This window comes from Cervus canadensis, chromosome 8 (assembly GCF_019320065.1).
Source record: "Cervus canadensis isolate Bull #8, Minnesota chromosome 8, ASM1932006v1, whole genome shotgun sequence".
In the NCBI taxonomy this organism is placed as follows: Eukaryota; Metazoa; Chordata; class Mammalia; order Artiodactyla; family Cervidae; genus Cervus; species Cervus canadensis.
The window spans coordinates 41,270,419-41,288,383 of NC_057393.1; the positions used below are offsets into that span (position 1 = coordinate 41,270,419).

Sequence of the window (17,965 nt, forward strand, 5' to 3'; positions counted from 1 at the left end):
CCTCTTTCACCTTCATCAAGAGGCCTTTTGGTTCCTCTTCACTTTCTGCCATTGTGCTGTGCTTAGTCGCTCAGTCGTGTCTGACGCTGAGACCCCATGCACTGTAGCCCACCAGGCTCCACTGTCCATGGGAATTCCCCAGACAAGCATACTGGAATGGGTTGCCATGCCCTCCTCCAGGGGATCTTCCCAACCCAGGGATCGAACCCAGGTCTCACACATTGCAGGCAGAAACTTTACCATCTGAGCCACCAGGGAAGCCCCTGCCATTAGGGTGGTGTCATCTATAATCTGAGGTTGTTAATATTTCTCCTGGCAATCTTGCTTCCAGCTTGTAATTCATCCAGCCTGGCATTTTGCATAATGTACTCTGCATGTAAGTTAAATAAGCAGAGTGACAATATACAACCTTGCCGTACTCCTTTTCCAATTTGGAACCAGTCCGTTGTTCCATGTCCAGTTCTAAGTGTTGCTTCTTGACCTGTTTACAGGTTTCGCAGGAGGCAGATAAGGTGGTCTGGTAGTCCCATCTCTTTAAGAATTTTTCACTGTTTGTCGTGATCCACACAGTCAAAGGCTTTAGCATAGTCAGTGAAGCTAGAAGTAGATATTTTTCTGGAATTCTCTTGCTTTTTCGATGATCCAACAGATGTTGGCAATTTAATCTCTCGTTGCATATAGTATGATGGAATTGAAGTTTACTAAGCTTAAGAGGGCATGCACAAGGAGTAGGTGTGGAGAAGAGTTGGAATTTGGTTTTTGGACTGTTTAACCTAGTTAGACAGGAACCATGCTGTATGCATCCCTGTGTCCCAGGATGCCCATGACAATGCTTTATGCATAGTACACACTTAATTAATGTTTGATTTTATTTGGATTCAGTGATTTGGCTTTTATTAATATGTATACTTTTCAGTCTTTGGCTCTTTAGTGCTGGCTTTGTTTATGCCAAAAAGAAAAGCTCATTATGAATATAAATAGAAAATAAATTTGAGCTGTATTTTCAGTGAAGTTGATGTGCCTCGCACCTTGCCAGAGTGCTTTGTTAATAGGCTCTCTGAATTCTGATCATCAAGTTCTGTAATGAACTGGATCTCTATAATACAGACTTAACTCTTTACAAAAAGAACTTAATTTAGGTGTGCAGATCTTTTATTATGCGTGCGAGTTGATTCTTGTAGCACAGGTGTGGAGCATAATCAGATGTGGATTAGAAACCCACAGGAGCCACTGTTATTTTATGGTAAGAATGTAGTTTTCAGAAATACTTTGAAGTGCCGTTTTGGGCATTTTAGGGGAAATTTTTATTTGCCCTCCCACTTATTGAGACACTGAGAGATTCTTTTGTCCTAGATGTAGTCTATCATTGTTCTTAGTCATTTTTCCAGTTTCCATCTTTGTGACTGGTGTTTTATGTCTTTACAAATTAAATCCATATTTTCCCCTGCTCCTCTTTCTCTTTTATACTGAAATAACTTGTGACATTTGAAAGTTAAATTATTTGATCTCACATTTTACATCTTTAGATCATTTGACAGAATTTTGAAATGCTTTTAATGAGCTATGTCACCTTTTCAGGTTATGATAACACAGTGTTCTCATTGTATGTAAAACTGACATTTTGTCAAATGGTTCAGGTATTAATGCATATAGAATTTTGAAAGAAAGATGAGACTACATGATCTGAACATTAAGAAGCGCAACTCAGAACAGTGATACTTGTAGTTCTATTTTAGTGGCCAGGGCCTAATAAGGAGTGAGTAATTAGGGACTTGCCATCTCCATGCATTTGCTCAGATGTGCCTGTGTTACTATTCCAGCCAGTGTCTCAACAGCTAATGCAAATTAATGGGAACAGCGCATCCAAAAAGGATCTGGGAGTCGCACCTTCAGAAGCAGTTGGGAAACATCTGTAAGGTCTCATTTTAGGCTCTTTCCCACTGTGACATTTAAAGATCTGACTAAACATACTACTGAGGAGAGTTTTGGTAACTTGGAAAAGTGTGAGGGCCTAATTATAGGTAGAAAATGGCTGTGTATACAATTTTGGGGAAAAAAACAAATATTTTTACTTAATTCATTATTGTATAAATATGAAATTATAAATGTTTGAATACCTTTGTTTTTTGTGTTATGGCATTGACTCTGCATTGTCTTTTAATTTGCTCATAACAAAGAATAAAAATTAAGGAACCTCTATGAGCCTTCTCTTTAGGCATAACAACTGGATAGTGATTCCTTTTCTATGTTTAAGGAATTAAGTTCCTACCAACAGGGATCAATGTTATTTTCTTCTTGTATTAAAGAAAGTCTAAAAGGAAAAAATGGTATGATTAAAGGAAGTATGTTTTCCCATCTGAAAAACATGTAAAACATCCTAGCTGTATTTCTTTTCAGAAGATTATATTTTAAAGTAACTTTTTGATGAAATGGTTTATAGATTTGTTCCTTTTTTTTTTTTAGTTAGGTGGGAGTTGTAAAGAATTATTGAGAATGATGTGGTCAGCCTCAGATGATGAGGAATCTGGGTTTAACACCTGTGTTCTTAGAATCAAATACAGTCAACTGCCTTCCTTCTCTAGTATTTATTTTTCACTCATGAAACAGATACTGATATTGAATGCCTACTGTGTGCTCGCTCCCAAGGTTACAATAATGAAAAAAGCACAAGAGACCTTGTATCTTGGAGCCTCCATTTTGGCAAGTAAGATGATGTCAGTAAGAGGATGGTCATGAAAGGCTTGGTGAAGAGATGACATATAGGAGTGGAGGCCTGAAAGTTGAGTGTGGAAGTCTATAGTGAAGAAGGAGTAGGGTGAGAGTGTTCAGGTAATGTTAACAGCATGTTTCAAGGCCCTGGGGTGGCTGGAAACTGAAAATAGACTAGCATAGTTGTTGTGTAGTGCACAGTGGGGGTGCTTGGTCATACAAAGGCAGGAGACCAAGTGTGGATTTTATTCCAAGAGCACTGGCGAGCATTGCAGGATTTCAAATATGGGAATCACACAGTTGAGGAAGTTCTCTTTGTTGCCCCATGGCAAGTGCACTTGGTTTGGACACAAGAACATCATTGAGGAGGCCATGGCAGTAATTTAAATGAAATGTAGTCTTGGCTGAACTCTGGTGGTTGTATGAAGTAAAGAGAAGTAAATAGATTTGTGGTACAATTGGCAGAACTTGAATCCTTGGTGACATTTTTGCTGTTTTCAGTTATAGTTCTTCTTCATCTTTGCCAACTCAATCACTGAAGAATGGCACCTTGCTATTATATATTTATTTATTTTTTAACTTGTGAGATTTAAAAAAAATTGTGTGTGTGTGTGTGTGTGGCCTATTTGCAGTCAGGCCAAATCATTGTTTAATGATTTGTTTAAAATGATTAATGATTGTTTAAATGATTGATTAATGATTGTTTAAAATCATTTCCTTAACTGATTTTTAAGAGCTCTTGATATTTGTGATCTATGACAAATGTAAAAAATATTTTGTCTTGTGTTGTTTGTTTTTTAATTTCATCTGTGGAATATTTTGATTGATACTTTTATGGTTGTTTAAAGCTGTGTTTTATACATTTGGTGTCACATCTATTAATGTTAAGAGATTTCAGAAATGCATGTGAACATGCATTCAGTTGAGATAATACTTTATATATGACTTATTTTGAAATTAGTTCACTATAACGTAGCATAGTAATATATGTTCAAGGCTTTTTAAGAACTAAGAATTTATTTTACCTGATGCACAATAGCTTTAGCTGTGCTTGTTCAGATCTTTGAATTTTATCATGCCTTAAATAAAGTTAAATAATTTAATAAGTTATGTAAACTTACATATTTTTGCATCACTGATTTAGTTGCAGGGTTCTAATTTTGTTGTATTAAGTTATAGTTAAGGAAGCCAGAAAACAAAGCCTATTACATTTCTATATAAACCAACAATAAATATTTAAGTGATTGTCTTAAGGTTAGTGCTTCTCATAAACTGTGTTCTTTAATTGTAGGCCTTTGCGCTTCTTTGAGGTTCTGCACCCTAGGCATAGTCTCGTTTAGGTGAGATTGCAGAATAGCCCAGATACGCAGTATGTTTGAGAGACTGTGGAAATGGCCATGTTACTAATTGTAGAGTTACTTGAGCCACGTTAGAATCACATGGGTATAGTGTAAGGAGCCTCAGTTGATGATTTAGCAAACAGGGGTTCTAGTTCTTGCAGTTTCACCCCTAGATGCTTAGGTGTAGGGTCTCTGTTGGAAGATGTCTCTCAAACCCTTCATAGTTTGGGAAGGGTGCTAAGTCTAATTTCATAGGCTTTCTGCTGCCCCCTGGTGATATTCTACCTTAGTCCACCTCCACAGCTGGAACTTTTATAGACCCCTTTAGACCTGAATCTGTATTCCAGTGCTGACTGGCTTGATGAGTGAGGAGCATCCCTTTTGTGCAGCTGAGCTTTGGTTCTGCTAACCATTGGCCAATTGATAAAGAAGTTCAGTGAAGGTGAACCCTGGAAATTTGGGAAATTACCAGATCGTTGGAGCCAGGAAGACAGCCTGTGATCACTAGACAGGAGTTGACCAGTTGATGGGTATTCATTTTTAAGAGTTAGTATAATTGCTGTCAGAAAAATCTTAGTGTTTTGTTATTGGCTTTTTTTTTTTGAGTGTGGAGATAAAGGTAACGAAGACCTACACTTGCTTTTCCTGAAATCCAGGGGCCTGGGGAAGGAGACTGGCACAGGGAGCCATTTGTGGGAGAATAAAACATGATGGGAACACGGACATCACCTTTCTGGCTAGGACTGACCACAGGATGTGCATTTAGGTGCCGTCAATTTAGAAGTTACCCCTTTAGATCACCTCTAGGCTGAAAATAGTTAAAACTCACCTAGCTCTCAAAGTTAGTATTAGGAATTTATTTTGGGACGTAGACTTGAACTTGATTTCTCCTATCTGGGCCTGTGCCTTGTTGCTAATTCTGCAGTGTGGGGTTGGTCACCAGGGTCATGTTCCTTATATTAGCTTTTTTTTTTTACTCCTTGAGTCACATATATTTTTTATTAGTGTAGATTTAGAAGAGATTTGATAGATATTTTTCTCATTGAAAGGAAAAAGTTTTTGTTTCCCAGCCTGTGGGGATTTCTGATCCTCAGTAGACTATAAAAAGTTGTTTCACTTTAGATCAGGTTTTTTTATTTTACATTAATCAAGAAATTGTGTCTTCTCTTGACCTACTATTAATCTGTTACCAACACTAGGCAGTCCCAGTGTAAACACCAAAGGTATACTTTAAATTAGTTGTGTTTTGTTATTCCATGCGGGGATCAGGGCCCCCATCAGGCTTCCAAAGCCTGTAGATTATTAAAAGTGGTGATGCTGGGCTTCTCTGGTGGCTCTGTGGTAAAGACTCCGCCTGCCAGTGAAGGAGGCGCAGGTTCGATCCCTGATCTGGGAAGATCCTACATGCCACAGAGCAACTTAAGCCCGTGAGCCCCAACTACTGAGCCTGTGTTCTAGATCCCGGGAGCCACACTCCTGAAGCCCACGTGCCCTAGAGCCTGTGCTCCGCAACAAGAGAAGCCACTGCAACAAAGAACAGCCCCGCTCACTTCCATTAGAGAAAGCTCACACAGCAATGAAGACCCAGCACTACCAAAATAAAATAAAATCATTTTTTAAAAAAGTAGTCTTTGGGGACTTCCCTGGTAGTCCAGTGGTTAAGAATCTGCCTTCTAGTGCAGGGGATGCATGTTGGCCAGGGAACTTAAGATCTCATATGCCTCATGGCCCAAAAAAACAAAACGTAAAACAAAAGCAATATTTTAACAAATTTAATAGAGACTTAAAAAAAATGTGATGCTTCTGTTTAAAATTATTAGCACACATCTAACTAAAACTTTTTTTTTTTTTTTTAACAATTTCTAGGTAGTGGAAGCATTCTGGGAGAGAATTAACTTAGAAACTGAAATAGTAAACCTTCTTGTACATTTTGATGATGTATGAGATGAGAAAAATACACTTGAAAACTGAACTGCTTTAGAAAACATGAGGAAATGGTTATTGTTTATAAAATATATCTAAAATTTATGGTACTGTTACTCTCCAGCAAATTTTTAGAGTAGTGACAGGACAAAGGAAAAGACTTTAAGCTTCTAGGGGAGGGAAAGGTGAGAAGGCAAATACACGGGAAAATTAATGGTGGAGAAGGGTTAGTGTTAGCAGGGTTTGTTATATAGGGTTTGCCAGCACCATCTCTGGGCTGATACGGTTTTAGACTCTTCAAGTTGTCTCCAGTGACTAACTTCTGTCCTTCCTTGTAGAGCGGGAAGAGGGAATATGTCTGCAAATTTATGCCCTTAGTTCAGTTCAGTCACTCAGTCGTGTCCGACTCTGCGACCCTGTGGACTGCAGCATGGCAGGCTTTCCTGTCCATCACCAACTCCCAGAGCTTGCTCAAACTCATGTCTGTCGAGTCAGTGATGCCATCCAACCATCTCATCCTCTGTTGTCCTCTTCTCCTCCTGCCTTCAGTCTTTTCCAGGATCAGGTCTTTTCCAGTGAGTCAGTTCTTTGCATCAGGTGGCCAAAGTATTGGAGTTTCAGCTTCAACATCAGTCCTTACAATGAATATTCAGGACTGATTTCCTTTAGGATTGACTGGTTTGAGCTCCTTGCAGTCCTACTTTTGGGCAAATAGTGTGACAGCAGAGAGCTTTTTCTGAATCTGCTTCTGTTGTCAAGCCCATGTTTGGGTGCCCAATGCACTGTGAGGCCACACCAGATTATTGAAGTTTGGAGCTCAGAAAGGTTTATTGCAGGGCAAAGCAAGGATAACAGGTAGCTTGTGCTCAAAAAGCCTGATCTCCTCAATTCAGTTCAATTCAGTTCAATCACTCAGTCGTGTCCGACTCTTTTTCTTTTCTCAGGGAAGAGTTTTTATAGGAAAAATTGATTTGAGGAGCAGGGGAACTGCAGGGTGTTTAACTCCTCCTCTGGTTGGTTGCTGTAAGCTAACAGGCTGGTGTTCTGGGACTCTCAGTCATCTGTCTGCTGGTTCCAGCCAGTCTGGGGTCCACTGTTTGAGCCCAGTCTGAAGTTACCATCGTCAGCCTGGGGTGGGGGCCCTCCTTCCTGCAGACGAACTCAGAGATATGTATCAGAGTATTATGCACCTCCCCTGAGGAGGAACTGGGACCCTGCCCTATCCTGCACTATTGTTTCTTTCTGTATTCCCTAATTCCCCTGATTAGTAACTGTTTGAATCTGCCCTTTGGAGCTCAGAGAAGGTCTAGGAACCTGAAAGCCTTTTCCCTATAAACAGGAAGGTGATACCGAAAGGCTCTTGTGCCTGGGAGGGCCCCACAGCATTCCGCTTGGTTTCACTTCTTCTCAGTTGCCTTCAGCTCAAAATAATCATTTGCCAGAGTAGTATATTGTGCTCCCCTTCAAGACCAGAACACGGTCTTTGTGCTTTAAGCCTGCAGTGGTCCTGGGACAGAAATACCAGTAAGGAATGTCAAGGATGGAGATTGGCAGTTGTGGTTTGAGGTACGTGCATACTAAGTCACTTCAGTCATGTCTGACTCTTTGTGACCCTGTGGACTGTAGCCCACCAGGCTCCTCCGTCCATGGGATTCACCAGGCAAGACTACCAGAGTGGGTTGCTGTGCCCTCCTCCAGGGGATCTACTCTACCCATGGATCTCTTAAGTCTGCCTGCGTTGGCAGGGGGGTTCCCTGTGGTTTGAGGTAAGGTGGAAGAAGACATAGCTAGGGTGGAGCTAGGGCATTCTGCAGGATTTTGTCTCCTTAAAAATAAGAAATAAATTAGTACAGAATAATAATAACAAACATTCTCAATCACTCTTGAATATGTGCTGGACTCAGTATAAATTCATAGCCTGAGTTCTGAAAAATATTCTTAAATAATTTCTCTGGTTATAACTTCCCCTTTTTTTCCTGTGCTCTTTCTTGAGCTCCTACTAGTCACATATTAAACTTTCTAGATGACTTTTTTAACGTTCTTACCTTTTCTCTCAGTTTGCCATCTTTCTGTCTTGTTCTGCTTTCTGAGATATTTTTTCCAACTTTATTTTCTGTTGAAATTTTCATGTTTATCCTGAGTTTCCAAGACCTTTTAAAAAAGTGAATTTTTGGGGTACTGTTTTGTTCTTCTTCACTGTTTCTTTGAGAATGTTCATAATAGTTTTTCTTAACATTATAATTTCCCTGCTTAGTGTGTTCTTCCAAGTTCTCTTTTGTTTTAAGCTCTGGCTTTCATATTTATTAGAGTTTCTTCAAATGTCTATTAAATTTTTTTGACCCACTCTTATTTTTGAAAAAGCACGAAAAATGCTGTTTGAAAGCACTTTGCATGAGTGGAACTTGTTTGCATGGATTTCAGTGCAAGATAATCAGTGCTCTTTTCTCGTAAAGTGTCTGGAGTTCCCTGGGGGTGGGGGAGGTCTGCCTGGAAGTTTTCATCCTGGCCCCCACCATGCTGGGTGTTTAATGAGGTAAAGGATTAGGAGAGGTCTGGCAATGTCTATTTGTAACTTTTATTGAATCCATTGTAGTTAGTACCCCACTTTCAACTGTGTTCTGTCCCTTTTCTAGCAACTCTCCATTTCCCTTTTCCAGACAATAAACTTCCTGTCTTCTGTGGTGCTGGGGAGAGGTAGTTGTTCAACTGTGGGAAGTGAGAATTGGAAGGTCACATTTTTGATGGTCTTTCAACCAGTCCTATTTTTAGCTCCACCTCACCCCCCATTTTGCAATGTATCTATGCCTCCAATTCCTCATGCTTCTAAGGCCTCTTTTTACACAGACTGCTTTTCATTTCTCCTCCTTACTGGCTTAGGGTTTTGTTTTCTTGGGTTTTCTCTTAGCTACCACTAAGTCCATCTACTTCCCAACCTTCAAAATTAGTTGTTTCCTGTTCTCTTTGCCATTTTCCCCCTCCTTTTTCATCCCTGTATTATCATTTCAGGAGAGTTTTAAGAGGCAGTGGAAAATAATGTGTGTGCGTGTGTGTGTGTGTGCTCAGTTGTGTCCAACTTTTTATCATCCCATGGGCTGCAGCCCACCAGGCTCCTCTGTCCATGGGAATTCCCAGGCAAGAATACTGGAGTTGGTTGTCTGTTCCTTCTTGAGGGGAGGGATCTTCCTGACCCAGGGGTTGACCCCACGCCTCCTGCATTGCTGCTGGATTCGTTACCACTGCACCACCTGGGCAGCCCCCAATGCCCATGTTTAGTTAGATATTAATATATTTTTAAAAATAAGTTCCATCTTTTGATGGACTGGATTCCGCTTTCCACTCCTTTTCTGCCTACAAAGAGTGTATGGGTACTGGATTGCTTGAGTTTGGAGGATTGGAAAAAACCTGTGAATTGCATTTAAACATATACTGTATATTTTTGTTCATTTCCCCTTCTCTTATGACCTCCCTTTAACTTTTTGCTTTCTCTCTTTTGTCCTGAAGTATCAGCCCACCACAGGCCAAGGAGAGAAGCTGGGATTTTCCTGTATTTTCTTTCAACACACCTGTCTTGTCTTTTCTTTTTCCCCTACCATGTCTTATTCTTTTATTAATGTTTTAATTCTCTTCTATATCATTAGTGTGCTCACTTAACCACCTCTTTAAACTTATTTTCTCAAGCTCATGTTGTTTGTCACACCTGCTAGGTTTACCTTATGGTGGATTATGTCCTTATATGATTTACACTTTTCAGTAACTTGTTTATCCCTAACTGAGATTACTTTTTCCATGGGAAACCTGTGAACTCTTGCTTGTTGAAGAGTCTCTAAGGGGTTGTTGTGCATTTACTTCTCTTTTGTAATTTACATTAATTTCTTGAAGTTTCTTTAAAACAGAAGATAGTGAAACATGGCCTCATCTTTTTTCCTAAGCCAGTGACTTTTTCCACAGCCCTCATTTATGATAGATTCAGAGGGATGTGCAATCTTTATAATTCCAGCTGCACAAGCAGTCCAGTGGAAGCATTTTAGCTCTTATTTTAAAAAAGCAGAATGGGAGAAAAAGAAGAGGAATGGAGTGAGGTGTGGTGGAAATAAGAGCCTGGGTTGGCTGTTCCCAGGCTTCTTGAGGCAGATAGATCACCACTGTGCACATCAGCTGGACATGAGAGCCGATGGACTTTGGAAACATCAGTTATGTCCTAATAGTCTTGAGTGCTGCCAGATTGTATCCATGTCCCAGAACTACAGATTAACTTGATGAATGTTATTAAATAGCCTGCTGTTTCAGACCTGGAAAGGCAGTTCATCAATTGAGTGGGAATAGACTCTTCAGAGATTTGGTCATTGTGTTTGAAGAATGAAAACCCAGGGGAAAATTATCATGATTAGTTGTCATTAGTGTTATGCAAAGTTTTCCTTACTGTAATGACAAGGCAGAATTTTCACATGGGTTTTACATTTTGGCAGTAGGCTGGAGAGATGGATATTGAAGAAAATCTAGATGATAGAAGAGTTGTCATTCTGATGGTTTGTTGTTGTTTTCTCTCTGAATTGATAGACAGTATCTGAGACTGGAATTTTTTTATGCACTTAGGTTCAGATTTCAGCTTTATCCTTGTCAGTGGTTTGGCTTATATCCTGAGACTATTATGTTTAGGGAATTTGATGGCTTTGGAACCCAATTATACAGAGAGGGCAAAAGTTCCAATTATTTAGAGAAATCTGCAAGCCCATTTCATATTTTTAAAGAAAGCAAATGTAGGAAGCATCTATTTTCGATTTTGCAGTGCTGCCTACGCATTTAAAAACATAAAACATACTTTAAGGAAAAACAAGCTTTTTCTTTTCTGAACACAAGTAATGTGTCTTTATCAAGGAAATTAGAAAACACTGGAAAAAATAGTCGGAAATTATTTCATAATTTTGTCACCCAAAGGTAACAGTTTAGAAGTGATCTACGCCTTGTAGACTTTTCTACTGTGGATATTTATGATTTGTGTTTCCAAAAATAGTATCATTCTCTTTGTAACCTGTTTGACAAAACTACACGTACACACATACATATAAATATGTATCACAATAAATATAGAAGTACAGCCTAGTCTTCAGTGGAGGCTTCGTATTCTGTTATATCATGATGTATTTAGTTCTCAATTTCAAAGATCTGTTTCAAAAGGAGTGATTTCATTTGCTAACCAGAGTCTGACTGTGGAATTGTGAACACTGTACACAATAGCAATTTAAAATAAATAAAAGTTTAAAGGTTAAGGTATCAGAAGTAATCTGAAATTTCCTCAACAGTAGATTGAAGCTATGTGATTGTTATTCTAGCCATTTTTTTCTTCTTCTGATAAATATAGTTTTATGACTTCTGCCTATTTAAGTGAATTCTTTACTTGTTAAGTAATAACAAAAAAAATTTTATAGCTACTTAAATTGGTTGGAGAAAAGCAATCAGGAGTCATCCAAATTGAGTCAGAGAAGATGTAAACACCTACCTCATGAGTCTTTTCATTGGGCTGCATTGCCCTAAAAGGTCCATTAGGTTGCTATTGACTTTTATGGAAAGTTCTAGTAGACATAAAGACCTTTATCTGGACTAGAAGTGTTTACAAAAAGGCAGTTCATCTATTTCCTAATAAAATAATATCAATACTTTGTGTTTCTCTTTAGCAAGTTTTCCACAGGTAGTTTCATGTTATAAAATCTGAGCTACATGTTACATGCTCACCAAATTTTGATCTTGTACTAAGTTGATTATGTAAGCTAGTAGAGTAAAACCACATGTATACCCCAGGTTGCTTTTGTTTTTAGAGATATGATACATGGAGCCAAAAGTTAACTTCTCTGTCATGCATGCTTTGTTTCCTACTTTCTTTTGCCATTATCAGCATTTAGAAACTTCTAAAACTTCCCTTTAGTTTCTTCCCTGACACACCAGCTATGTTTGTTCAATCTTGGGTCCACCGTGCCTTTAACAACTCATAAAAATTCACTTCTTTGTATTAATTTTATATCCTGCAGCTTTACTATATTCGTTGATTAGCTCTAGTAATTTTCTGGTTGTGTCTTTAGGGTTTTCTGTGTAGAGGATCATGTCATCTGCAAACAGTGAGAATTTTACTTCTTCTTTTCCAATCTGGATTCCTTTTATTTCTTTTTCATCTCTGTTTGCTGTGGCTAAATCTTCCAAAACTATGTTAAATAATAGTGGTGAGAGTGGGCACCCTTGTCTTGTTCCTGACTTTAGGGGAAATGCTTTCAATTTTTTGCCATTGAAGATAATGTTTGCTGTGAGTTTATCATGTAAGGCTTTTATTATGTTGAGGTATGTTCCTTCTATGCCTACTTTCTGGAGGGTTTTTATCATAAATGGGTGTTGCTGCATCTATTGAGATAATCATACGGTTTTTATCTTTCAATTTGTTAATGTGGTGTATCACATTGATTTGTGAATATTGAAGAATCCTTGCATCCCTGGGATGAAGCCCACTTGGTCATGATGTATGATCTTTTTAATATGTTATTGAATTCTATTTGCTAAAATTTTGTTAAGGATTTTTGCATCTATGTTCACCAGTGATATTGGCCTGTAGTTTTCTCTTTTTTTGTGTGTGGTATCTTTGTCTGGTTTTGGTATTAGGGTGGTGGTGGCCTCATAGAATGAGTTTGGGAGTTTACCTTCCTCTGACATTTTCTGGAAGCATTTGAGTAGGATAGAATTCTTCTCTGAATTTTTGGTACAATTCACCTGTGAAGCCGTCTGGTCCTGGGCTTTTGTTTGTTAGAAGATTTTTGATTACAGTTTTGATTTCTATGCTTGTGATGGGTCTGTTAAGATTTTCTATTTCTTCCTGGTTCAAATTTGGAAGCTTATACTTTTCTAAGAATTCGTCCATTTCTTCCAAGTTGTCCAGTTTATTGGCATATAGTTGCTGATAGTAGTCTTTTATGATCCTTTGTATTTCTGTGTTATCTGTTGTGATTTCTCCATTTTCATTGCTAATTTTGTTGATTTGATTCATCTCCCTTTTTTTCTTGATAAGTCTGGCTAATGGTTTGTCTGTTTTATTTATTTTCTCAAATCCCTTGAATTCCTATACACTAACAATGAGAAAACAGAGAAATTAAGGAAACAATCCTATTCACCATTGCTATGAAAAGAATAAAACACTTAGGAATAAATCTACCTAAAGAAACAGAAGACCTATATATAGAAAACTATAAAACACTGATAAAAGAAATAAAAAATGGTGCAAATAGATGGAGAAATATACCATGTTCATGGATTGAAAGAATCAATATAGTGAAAATGAGTATACTACCCAAAGCAATCTACAGATTCAATGCAATCCCTGTCAAACTATCAGTGGTATTTTTCACAGAACTAGAACAAATAATTCCACAATTTGTGTGAAAATACACAAAAACCTCGAATAGCCAAAGAAATTTTGAGAAGGAAGAATGGAACTGGAGGAATCAACCTGCCTGACTTCAGACTATACTACAAAGCTACAGTCATCAAGACAATATGGTACTGGCACAAAGACAGAAATATAGATCAATGTAACAAAATAGAAAGCTCAGTGATAAATCCATGCACCTGTGGACACTTTATCTTTTACAAAGGAGGCAAAAATATACAATGGAGAAAAGACAGTCTCTTTAAAGTGGTGCTGGGAAGACTGGTCAACCACCTGTAAAAGAATGAAACTAGAACACTTTCTAACACCACACACAAAAATAAACTCAAAATGGATTAAAGATCTAAACATAAGACCAGAAACTATAAAACTCCTAGAGGAAAACATAGGCAAAACACTCTCTGATATATATCACAGCAGGATCCTCTATGACCCACCTCCCAGAGTAATGGAAATAAAAGCAGAAATAAACAAATGGGACCTAATGAAACTTAAAAGCTTTTGCACAACGAAGGAAACTATAAGAAAGGTGAAAAGACAGCCTTCAGAATGGGAGAAAATAATAGCAAATGAAGTAACTGACAAAGAATTAATCTCAAAGATATACAAGCAGCTCATGCAGCTCAATACCAGAAAAATAAACGACCCAATCAAAAAATGGGCCAAAGAACTAAACAGACATGTCTCCTAAAGAAGACATACAGATGGGTAACAAACACATGAAAAGATGCCCAACATCACTCATCAGAGAAATGCAAATCAAAACCACAGTGAGGTACCATCTCACGCCAGTCAGACCGGTTGCTATCAAAAAGTCTACAAACAATAAATGCTGGAGAGGGAATGTGGAGAAAAGGGAACCTTCTTACACTGTTAGTGGGAATGCAAACTAGTACAGCCACTATGGAGAACAGTGTGGGGATTTCCTTAAAAAACTGGAAATAGAACTGCCATATGACCCAGCAATCCCACTCCGGGGCATACACACTGAGGAAACCAGAATTGAAAGAGACACGTGTACCCAAATATTCATCGCAGCACTGTTTACAATAGTTAGGACATGGAAGCAACCTAGATGTCCTTTGGCAGATGAATGGATAAGAAAGTTGTGGTACATATACACAATGGAATATTACTCATCTATTAAAAAGAATTCATTTGAATCAGTTCTAATGAGGTGGATGAAACTGGAGCCTATTATACAGAGTGAAGTGAGTCAGAAAGAAAAACACCAATACAGTATATTAACACATATATATGGAGTTTAGAAAGATGGTAATGATGACTCTATACACAAGACAGCAAAAGAGACATAGATAGAAAGAACAGACTTTTGGACTCTGTGGGAGAAGGCGAGGGTGGGATGATTTGTGAGAATAGCATTGAAATATGTATATTACCATATGTGAAATAGATGACCAGTCCAAGTTTGATGCAGCCCACTCCAGTATTCTTGCCTGGAGAACTCCATGGATAGAGGAGCCTGATGGGCTGCAGTCCATGCAGTCACAAAGAGTTGGACACGACTGATCAACTGTAACACTCAAATTCTGTAGTGTTATGGAATAAAGAGTTTATGTGCAGCTTTTATCCTTCTTTTACATCTTTCCAGTTCTGAGACCTAAGTTTAAAGATTTGAGCTCTGCATTATTTCTCAGCTTTCTCCCAGTAAATGGATTCAGGGTAGCATCTCTGGATGATGGTGGTAATATTAGTTTTCTGAGTCTAGGCTTACATAGAGTTTTCTGAGTCTAGATAAGAAAGCACTTTGCCGTTCCCATCTCAGACACAACAGTATGCTATAAATTGACTGTATAGGCCCAAGGGGCAGTCACTGTCTCACTTCTCCTACAACCAGTCTCTGGGGTCTCTGAGTAAGTCCTCATCTTTTCGCTGTGGCCTTTGAAGTACTCATTGTGTGCATGCTCATATCCGACTCTATGGACTGTAGCCCACCAGGCTCCCCTGTCCATGGAATTTTTCAGGCAAGAATACTGGAGCGGGTTGCCAGTTCCTACTGCAGAGGATCTTCTCGACCCAGGGATCAAACCTGCATCTCTTGTGTTTCCTGCATTAGCAGGTGGATTCTTTACCCCTGTACCACTTGGGAAGCACCCATTGTACACTTAGTCTTAGCTTTAGCCAAAAGGCTGGAAAGTACTGAGTAGCTGCCTAATGGTTACTTCCAGGAAATGAGTTTTTTCCTTATTGTGTGATTTCAGTATGAGCTTCAGGAAGGCAACATGTATGCCTTTATTTTCACGCTTCAAATCTTGCTTGAAAAAGAAACTTTCTTTTCTCATGAAATTTGGAAAGATGTGCTTACTGCTCTTGTGTCCAAATGTTTTGGGCTTTTAAAAATGCCATTTGGAAGTGGCTGCTTCATTTAATAGTAATGAAATGTCACTGTGGGCCCCGGTGGACATTAGAAAGGAAGCAGGACATTACAAAAAGAACAAGACATATTTCTTGGAGTATTTAATGGCTTTCATTCCTTTTACATGATCATCACAGGAGTAGCAGCCCATGTGAGGACAGGTAAGGTAGTTAGTTGTTAATGCCATTTTCCATCAGAAGCTGAGCTTGAAGAGGTTAAAGGATTTTGTCAAGAAGGGAGGTAGCTGGAGCCCTTCCCACTACATCTTGGACACAAGACGGTTAAATTGTATTTCATGGCATCGATATTAGAGGTGTACAAATTCAGAGAGCAGGGAAGGATTGTGAGGGGGTGGCCCGGAAAAGCCTTGCAGAGAAGGACCTTACAGACTGAGGGAAGAATCTGGACTTGTTGAAGAGTAGATGGAGCACTCCAAGTTGGGGGCGGTGGATCACAGGGACTGTCTTAAGGAGTGAAGAGTTTTTTTGTCCCAGTTAATTAATGGAAGCTATTGGTTTATTTTGCTGTCTCTTTAAGAATTTCACTGGTTATTTCAAACTGCCTGATGGACTTGTTTTTTGCAAGATTAGTATTCTTTCGTTTGGATAGAAGCTTACAGTGCCAGAATGTGTGTGTGGTGTGTGTATATCTCATGGCCCTGGATTATCTCGTACCATTTGATATTTTTCTGTTTTGAAGAAGATTGTGTCTGAGGAGGATATTATCTGACCTCTGTTTCCCCATCAAAGAGAAGTGAAAAAATACCTTGTCCTTGGTCTGGTCTTTGTGGTTCTGAGGGGTTTTCCCCTCCTGGTAGACTTCCTGCATTGGGCAAGGGGAGAAATGAAGAACTTGTATATATGAAAAGTCCATGTTCATTTCTTTGAGCCTGAACATTCAATCACTAATTTTTCTTTAGAGTTCTCATAGCCACTTCAAGGTGTTGAGCATTCCCTTGGCTCTATCCTGATTGCTGCAGGATATTTGGGGAGAGGCCCGGGGTCTGATGCCAAGAGATTTCCTTTCCTACAGGACCTTCTGCTAGGACTCCCATTTGACAGATGTCTTCTTGTCACTCTAGGTAGGTTAGTGGTGATTGAAGCCCCTCTGTAGTGGTTTTTAAGTGGCCAGAGATTCACTTTGGTTTCATATTTCTCTCTGGAGGATACCCATCTTATTCTCCTTGACCATTCAAATTGTTTGAAAGCAGTTTTGTGTATCAGTGGCATTTTCAGTAGGTTTACTTTCCATTAAACCATCTACATGTTGCTAGTTGTAAGGGACATTTCCTTGGATACTGAGACAATATTGACTGAGCAGCTTTTGGCCCCTTTGAAGTTGAGACGTGTGGATGCTTAAGGTTGTAGCCCTTCCATGGCCCCTAAGAGTCCCCTGGGGCAGTCTAGACAGACCCTTAAGCATGAGGTGATATGTCAGGAAGGTGCAAAGTGCTGTGAGCTCTCAGAAGAGAACTCTTTTGCAAAGCCTGTACCAGCTGTCAAGCTCCACCACCATTTGGTTGGTTGTTGTTTAGTCTGGAAAGTTGGGAGTTGGACATACTGTCCATTTTCATACCAGGGTTGTGTTTGAAGGGTTTGGTACAAATTTGATCTTTGAAATCAGAAGGCCCGAGTTCAGGTCTTGTTTGTGCCTGTACCTCCCAGTGGGTCCATTGGGAGCTCATAGTTACTAGGGAGGAAACAGGATTTAAAGCAGGACAGCCCAGATGAGGTCAGTTTAAGAAATCCTGGTAGAGTTTCTTTACTGGAGGATTTCCAGGTGATTCTGACATACTAATGTGTACTGTTGGCCTTTGGAAGGATAACTCTGCAGTTCCTAGGCTCATTTGGATTTTTTAAAACTTGGAACATTTTCTCAGATTATTATTCCACAAAGCATACTTAGGGAACACTGTAATTCCTAATTTATAGCTCTTAAACCTACAAATCTGTGCAAGTTTTTTTCAGTTAACACAACATTCTTTTGAGAAAAGAAGTTAGTCCACAGTTGAACAGTGCATTTTCATCGTGAGCTATAGCGAACAGTAGCTATTGGTTTTGATATAAAATTTGAGAAAGTAAGAAAATATCATTTTACTTTTAGACATATTGACATATAACAGTTTTATATCTGCAGCATAATTTGTTACTTGTATATACTACAAATTGATCACCACAGTAAGTCTAGCTATCA

The 17,965-nt window shown here is 38.9% G+C and overlaps 1 protein-coding gene across 14 annotated transcripts in view; it reads left to right on the top strand.

The window, feature by feature from the left end:
- SGMS1 (sphingomyelin synthase 1) overlaps positions 1–17,965 on the top strand; it is a 322,655-nt gene that overhangs the window by 252,532 nt on the left and 52,158 nt on the right. Inside the window, exon 1 of one of the 14 annotated variants that reach the window (XM_043476122.1) lies at positions 7,424–7,538. The exons of the other annotated variants lie outside the window; for them this stretch is intronic. The gene's annotated coding sequence lies outside the window, so the exon portion shown is untranslated. Of the gene's footprint in view, positions 1–7,423; positions 7,539–17,965 lie in introns of those variants that run through there. 14 annotated transcript variants of the gene reach the window in all.